An 8,630-nucleotide genomic window follows, 5' to 3' on the forward strand; every position below is an offset into this window, starting at 1 on the left:
GAGAGAGCAGGATTTTACTGGATGGGCAGCGATTGGTAGAGGATGGACATTTTAGGAAGAGGGGAGAACATGAACAAAAAGTAGGGTGACTGGACATGACCCAGAATGTTGGGAACATGATGAATGGTCTGAAGGGCTGGAGAGTGCACCCCATGATGGGGAGTGGCAAGAAGGATGCGAGAAAGGTAAGCTGGTCAAGACTTAGAAGTGGTTAATAGAACCGAAAGAGATCCCATAGAACAATGCTATGAGGACTTTTTGTGATGGAAACATTCCATATTTGCACTCCCCAATATGGTAGCCACTGGCCACATGTAACTATTGAACACTTAAGGTGTAGCTAGTATGACCGAGGGATGAAATTTTTAGTTTTATTTCACTTTAATATAAATTTAGATAGCCAGAGACGACTGGTGGCTACCATACTGGAGAGTGCAGCCATTGAACTTCTGACAGTAACTTTAAGTGTGTGGAGGGAGCCCTTGACGTCCTACCTCAGGCAGTTCTGTCCTCAGCCCATAAAACAGGGGCTCCCATGCCAGCCATTGTTATGGTTGTGCAGTCAACTGGATGAGCTGGGTTGAACTACAACTTGTTTCCTGCTCCCCAACCTGTGCATCTGCCCAGAGGAAGGAGGGCAGCCTTTTCCAATTCTTACTAAGGCATCACGTGGGCTCGGTGATCCGTCCTTCATCTCTGCTCCTGCTTCCTGGAGCCTGTGGGCCAAGTGAGCACACCTGGGGCATGGCTCAGCGGGGCATGCTGGCTGTTGTCTCTTACTGGTAGCATTGGTCAGTCAGCCTGCTGATTTGGTTTTTGTTTTTGTTTTTAATTTTTTTAAAGATTTATGTATTTATTTTTGCGAGAAAAAGAGAGAGAGAGAGAGAGAGTGCTAGGACGAGCAAGGGGAAGGGGAAAGGGAGAAGCAGACTCCCCGCTGAGCAGGGAGCCTGATGCGGGACTCGATCCCTGGACCCCAGGATCATGACCTGAGCTGAAGGCAGATGCTTAACTGGCTGAGCCACCCAGGCACCCTTTTTTTTTTTTTTTAAAGGTACACAGTGTTGGCCCAGGCAGGGTTTAAAAAATATTTTTGAATTATTAGCCTATATTTATGCGATCTGAAGAGAAACCAGAGTTAGCCTATATTTAAAAACCAGATTAATTCTCTTAGAAATCCAGAATTGCTACTCTTCTGGGCCTGTAAATGCACTAGGCAGCAAGGACCTGAAGCAAAGTAGCGCCTGATCCGGCAGCAAAGAGTAATAAAGGGGAGGGATGAGAGGTGGAACGTTTTAGAAGCCTCTCAGCTAAAGCTGTTGGACTGGATCCCAAAGTTATAGAAGCTGCTTTTAAAACATCTGGTTCATAATTCATTATTGCTTATTTATAGGGACTTAAGAGTTTCAGTGTGTAGAGGTTTAAACAAAATAAAGATCGTTAGGATCATTTGGTTGAGCCGGTTTATTTTACAGGTGAACATCGTGGTCCCAAACCACACCAGCCTGCAGATAAAGGCTTGGAGGTAGGAACCAGTGGGATTTGACTGGCTCCCCTGGTTCCTGCTTTGTGAGGCCTCCAGACCTATCACCCCCCCCACACACACACACAGCCCTAATAGTCTGGGGAGCAAATCCCCAGGAATATTTTGTGGACTCACCCATGCTGAGGGCACAAACACGTTGCTATCCACCTCAGCACGTAAAAGACATTCAGGGAATGCATTCAATGAACGGATGTGTGAGAGAGTCCGTGAATGACTTTAAAATTGGATCCAGCTTCCTTCTACATATTATTATCTTCAGTATATAATCTACCCCAATTTCTATTAATGAATCTTGACAAAATACTAATATCTCTGTCAGTTATAATGTTATATATGCATTAAAAATAGATGCCAGATTGCTCTGATTCAGAGAAGTCATGGATCATAGCATCAGGCTTCCATTTTTTCTGGATGTATTTTGTAGTCTCGTAAAATACTAGTATTTTTATTGCCCCCAAATAAAAACTAAACAAATTTTAACTGTACTCCATTGGAAACCAGGAAAAAAGCAACTGGGTAGTGTTGTCTGAAACTGGCCCTTTCCGAAGGGTTTTTGTGAAGCCATCAAGGCCATCTTTGTTCACAGCCAAGCAGCTGGCCCCAGGACCTTGTGTCATGCTGGCCCACAGATGTTTCAGGGAAAAGCCTTCGATTCCATTTTCATTCCCTTTTACTACAGCGCTCTTGTCCTAGGACTCCACTGGGGGAGACATAATTGTCCTCAGAAACACCTCTGCCCTCCCTCCGTCCACTGTTATCTCTTGTCATTGAATGAGATGAATGTCCCTCCACTTTGCCTCTCCTTGGGACAGGGATCTTGGTCCTGCAAGTAATCAGTCCTGGGGTGGAGAGGGTGCCCGATGGGTCCTCCAGACTGGTCCAGACATGTCTGCACCCAGGGTAAGCTACCTTGTCTGTTACGTAAAGACGGTGAACACATCAGAAAGAAAATGAGACAAGAGCTTGGCTCTTTGCTCCTGTCAGGTGGAGCAGTGAGCTCCGTGGTGAGCGTTTGCTAGGCCCCGCTTAACGGGAGGACATCACTGGTCTTGATCACTGTCCTAAAATGGGCTCTGCCGCTTTGATAGCCTTTGCCAATTGCAAGTTATTGTTTTTTTTCCTCCATAAACATCAACAGGCTGGAGAAAAAACTCCACAGTGAAAACCTGTCTTTCACTATTTAAAAAATAAGTCTCAGGGTGCACGTTAGGACACGGGGGCAATAAATTACAACTCACCATGTGCCTGCAGTCATAGCAATTGTACATCTTATTAAATCCTTACAACAGCCTGAAGGGGCTCTTAATCCCCCCCATTTAGAGATGGACAGTAGAGGTGGAGAGAAGAAGTGGCTTGCCCAAGTAAGGGGCTGAGTCAGAACTCAAATCCAGGTTTTTCTAACTGCAGAGCTTGTGTCCTTTTCTTAGTGTTGCCCTTCCAGAGAGATCGTTTTTTTTCTTATTTATTTACTTAAAAGATTTTATTTATTTATTTATTTACTTGAGAAAGAGAGAGAGAGGGCGTAAGCAGGAGTGTGGCAGGGGGAGGGGCAGAGGTAGAGGGCTGAGCAGGGAGCCCAACTCAGGGCTCGATCACAGGACCCTGGGATCATGACCTAAGCTGAAAGCAGACGTCAACCCACTGAGCCACCCAGGTGGCCCGCTTTTTTTCTTTAAAACACCCCAAATCACACAAAATAGTTGGCCTTCTCTGTGTGTTACCACTGGGATCTCACAAAGCACCCTATTCCCACCATAGTCGGAGGCTCTGCATAATGCACATAGCATTAACCCAGGAAACCTACTGTCTGAACCACCCTGGGAGACAGAAAACCCTCAGAACCCCAAAGCAATTGTCAGCCTGTGGCAAATGACATCGGATCGCCCAGCCCAAGGCTCGGCCTAAAACCTTCTGCAGGGTGTCACTCTAAAGATAACCCAAAAGGTCTCATAGCTTCCTGGTTGTTAAAACAGCAACTACAGTAGCAGGAATTGAGACCTACAGATCAGTGGGGTAGAAATGAGGAAGGAAATGGCATGTTAAATGACTCTTTCCTCCCCAGCTTGCCCTGTTCTTTCTAGATAGAGCCCAGAACTTGCATAGTTACAGTGGGATAATTTGATCAAATGCCGAAAGTTTTCTATCAATTTCAAGCTGTTCAAATCTCTACGTACTTCAAAGTCTGGGGTGCAGTGGGATTCCTGGGACATTTGTGCTTCTAACTCTGCTAGGCTGATTGGACCCAGATACCCCCTCAGGAGGCCTTTCCCGAGCCAGGGGTAAGGTTAAGAAGTGTGCTTTTACCCTCTGTAACGGGAATCTTAACGCCCTCTGCTTCTTATTGTCCCTGTCTGGCTGCATCGAATTTGGGGCCGCTTTTGTTCTTTTTCCCTCTTTCCCCACGTTTTTCTACTTCAGATCAAAGGACTTCCCCGTTTCCCCACTTCTGGATTTGCTCCCTGGAGGGCAAAGCTGGGGTAACTCCTTCCCACCTCCCTTTCCAGGCACACAGGGTGCTCCTCAGCGGGGGGGAGGGGGGCGGAGGGGGATCTTTCCCCCTCCCGCCCAGCCCTCGTGGTTTCAGGCTTCCGAGCCATGGTAAGAGGAAAGGTCTAGTTTGATGTGGTCCCGCCTGCCATCACTGCATCCTCATACTCTCCGCCCCAAACCCCTCTCCTGGGCCCCATCCTGACTTTCCATGTCTCTGGATTATAGCGTTCCTCTGTTTCCCCCTCCTCGGAGGCTGAAGCAGGGGCCAGATAGGCGGTGCATTTCCTCTCCTGACTGCTGTGGCTAAGCCATCCCAGGTCCTGCTCATTACAGGGAACAAGAGAAAGAGAAAGCAAGAGTGAGTAGTGAGTAGGGCTACAAAGACTGTTGTTGCATGGTTTCCCTTAAGCCCCCGAAATAGAAAGCCAGACTTCCGACTTGCAGAGCCGCCGCGCAAACCACCAGACCACACTGCCAGATAAGAAAAATGTTAGAGGGGTGCCTGGGTGGCTCAGTCGTTAAGCGTCTGCCTTCGGCTCAGGTCATGATCCCAGGGTCCTGGGATCGAGCCCCGCATCGGGCTCCCTGCTCAGCGGGAAGCCTGCTTCTCCCTCTCCCACTCCCTCTGCTTGTGTTCCCTCTCTCGCTGTGTCTCTCTGTCAAATAAATAAAATCTTTAAAAAGAAAAATGTTAGATTGTGTCACACGTCCAGCTCCAGGTTCGGAAAATGGCCCTGAATGTCAGACAGCTTCGCCATGATCCTACGAGAAGGTGAAAGAGGGTGGACAAAGAGAGCAGGCAGCTCTCTGGTATCAGTTTCTTTTCACCCATGGAAATAAAGCAAAGCAAACATTATGAAATATTAGTCATGAGCTAACTTTCTGAATTGCATGTACAAGGAAGAATTGAACTGGATATCAACAAGCACTGAGAAAGGGAATCCACTAGCCAAAAAATGTCTCCTTGGCCTTTTCAGTTCGTGCATGTTCATATATTGAATACCAACTGTATGCCCCGAGAAGGAGGCTGGACTACATGCAGATTCACCCAGATTCCAACTTTTATGCTCAGCACTACCTCCCCCATGGAAATAATTTTGCTTCGTTCTCCCAGAGCAGCTCCGGCTGGCGTCTGTGTTGTCAGCCGCCGCGGGAAGAGGGACGGCCAGGGTGTTGACAGGCTCCTAATTGGAAGGTAGGAGGTGCCGCCAGAGATCAACTATAAAAGATATCTTTGGGCCAGGGTGGGCTGCTAATGCTGGGAGAGACTCAGGGTGAGGCCTGGAGAGCTGTCACCCTGGGATGGGGCCTGCGGCCGGAGGCAGGTGACAAGGCCCACGCGGGGAAGCCGCCATTTCAGGGCATGGCAACGATCACGTGCACACCAGGGCTTCCAGAGCCAGCGAGCGCGAGGCGATGGAGCCCCGGGAAAGGAGAGCCTGGAGTGGCCCCAAAGCCCGGGATCCAGGAGGCCGGGCAGGAGAGCAGCTGATAAGAGCCTGGCGGGAAAGACAAGGGAAAGGAGCTCCAGGAGTCTGCTTTATTCAGCACGCTCAGCTACTTATGAGGGACTTCTCTGTGCCTGTAATTGTTCAGGGCCCTGAGGGGTTCGAAAGAAGAACCAGCTTAGAATTTAATATCTAATTAGGAGATAATCAAATCCAGGCCCTGAAATTATTGCTGGGTGAACCCACAGGGCATGCGTACGCAATAGTGACAATTGTGCGAGCTCTTTCCTCACAATATCTCATGTAACCCACCCTGCGAAGTGGGCACAGATCCCTGATTTAAAAATGAGGGTACTGCGGTTCAGAAAGACTGCATATCCCATCTAAGTTTGGCTGGCTGGAAAGTGGTGGAGCCAGGATTCAAATCCAGATCTGCGTGAGCCTCCACACTTCGGGGTAGAGCCTGCAGCATCCCTTTACTGAAATGATAACTACAATGCTGCCCTGAGCAAGAGGGGAGAGTAAGTACTGGCCGATGGTGCAGGGAGAGAGAGCGAGCGAGAGCGATGCACGACCAAGGTCCAAGATGGCTTCTTGCAGCTAGAGGGCCTGTTGGAGCCAGTGCAAAGCGTGGATCCAGAGTATTCTCTACTTTCTGAACCAGAGGTTGAGGGTCTGAGTTAGGATGTGGGCCATCTGGGGCTTGCTGTTTGGCACAACGCAGAAGACCACCCTCCGAAGACCTAGGGATTCTGCACAGAGCACACCTGGCGCGAGAACCCACTGCAAGAACGAAGGCTCCACCTTATCGGAGAGATGGCCGGGCCACCGACAGGCGCAGGGCTCCAACTCGTGGGTTTGCAACCGGCTCAACTAGCAACCGGCCTTGAGCAGAAGTAAGAAGGAAGCACCCCCTCGGCCCTCGGCCGGGGAGCAGGCTCTGCCGTGCGCGAGGGCGCGCAGGTGTCCTGGCAGGGAGATGAGGTGGCACAGGCAGGAGGCGCTGGGTGCCAGGGCCTCCCGAGAAGGAACGGGTGTGAAGCAGGGCCATTAGCTGAGAGGGCACGGGCGGGGAAGGCTGCCGAGGTCTGATCCAGGAAGCCACCAGGACTGCATCATCTGCTGGTGAGTAAGCTTGACCGACTCTCTGATGAGTGCAGTACAGCAAGGGAACTTCTCCTTCTTCAGAGAGCCAGAAGTGGTCATTAAATTTATCTTTTCAAAGAAAACGATTCTGGGGCGCCTGGGTGGCTCAGTTGGTTAAGCGACTGCCTTCAGCTCAGGTCATGATCCTGGAGTCCCGGGATCGAGTCCCGCATCGGGCTCCCTGCTCAGCGGGGAGTCTGCTTCTCCCTCTGACCCTCCCCTCTCTCGTGTGCTCTCTCTCTCTCATTCTCTCTCTCAAATAAATAAATAAAATCTTAAAAAAAAAAAAAAAAGAGGGTGCCTGGGTGGCTCAGTTGGTTAAGCGACTGCCTTCAGCTCAGGTCGTGATCCTGGAGTCCCCGGATCGAGTCCCGCATCGGGCTGCCTGCTCGGCAGGGAGTCTGCTTCGTCCTCTGACCCTATCCCCTCTCATGTGTTCTCTCTCTCTCATTCTCTCTCTCTCAAATAAATAAATAAAATCTTTAAAAAAAAAGAAAGAAAGAAAGAAAACGATTCTGAAAGGGGCATGAGCCTTCAAGCTTCCCCCCGGGGTGTTCTGGGCAGTCCGGCTTCTGTCTGAGGGAGGAAGAGCGTCTATCCATAGGCAGCGATGTGGAGAGGCCCTGCCATGACTCAGACACTCGCTGGGTGAGCGGGGTGCTAGCTGATGTCTTCAGGAACTACTAATTTACCATCTAATATGTTCCTCTGCACCAGCCACAAAGGGAGACCACTCAGCTATTGCGATCCAAAAGACAGGCTGAGGCTGGTGTTTACCATGATCTCCCCAGCAACTCTGTGTGTGCGCACGTGCGTGTGTGTGTGTTTGCACAACGACCTTATGCAATGAAGGGGGGGCGGGGCGCTGCCCTTGCTAGCCTCTTCAAACACATTGAAGTCCTGTAACGGAGTGCCTCAGAGAGGCCGAGGCCTCCAAGAAGGTTATAACTTGAAGGGTATCTTTAAAAAACCAGGGGACAGTGGCCACACATTCTTACCACCATGGGGACCATCGACAGGGGGCACACAGATCAGAGCGTCTGCCCTGGGCCAGTCACGGGGCTAGGGTTCCATGCACCTTTTCTTGGGGACATGTCATAACTACCCTTTGAAGCAGGTACTGGGCTTTCATTGTTCTAGGTTCTCGCCCCAGTGTTTCTGATTAGAGAAAACCCCTATTTCCTAAGGTCCTACCTGAAAAAGTCAATCTCCTGGAATTTTACTGACCTTATCAGTAAAATTAGTGATGCTATCCCTTGTGCTCCCAGAAAACCCCAGAATTTTGGGGAGACGGCAGGCTCAGGTTCCCCATCTGTTAGCAGGGGCGACCACAGGGTCATCGTGAGGAATAAATGAAATAAGTCGTGTGAGTACTTTGACAGTGGCCGGCACTCAACCTTCACTAGTCACCGTCGTTATTGTTAATAACAGTACTGGTAATACCACTTCACGACTTGCCGTTAGTTGTCAGCCCCTTGAGTGTCGGGCTAGCACCTACTCTGTTCATTGTCATGCACCCACAGTCTAGGAATGTTCGGCACATGGCAGGCCCTCGTTTCCTAGCCGGCGACTGAATGAATAAGGAGGTATTTGCCTCGCCCTCACTTCTGTGAGCCCCTGAGGACAGGCCCTTATCTGACCCATTTCTGTATTTCTAATGTCGCTACTTGGTCTGGCACAACCCGAGAGCTCAGTGACTGCTGAGCAAACGAACAGGATCGTGAGGAGCTGCCGCTCAGCCGGTGTCTGGCCCAGAGTCTGGCTGTGTGCCCAGCTCCGTGCTCCAGCCGGCTGGTGGCGAACCCCTGCTCCATGAATCTGGTAAGTGTGCCCTCGACACTTCACCCCTGGATGGTGAGCTCACGATGGGGACTGTGTCTTGCTGATTTTTAAATCCTTAGTTTCTAGCACAGCACCTGGCATACAAGAAATGCTCAACTGGCTACCCATGGACGCTCAGGTCCAACGAGACTCAAAGGAAAGCAGAGTCCAGAATGAAT

The sequence above is a fragment of the Mirounga angustirostris genome, unplaced genomic scaffold (genome assembly GCF_029215605.1).
Source record: "Mirounga angustirostris isolate CCGP_5_RB_7025 unplaced genomic scaffold, mMirAng1.0.hap1 SCAF_13, whole genome shotgun sequence".
Classification (NCBI taxonomy): Eukaryota; Metazoa; Chordata; class Mammalia; order Carnivora; family Phocidae; genus Mirounga; species Mirounga angustirostris.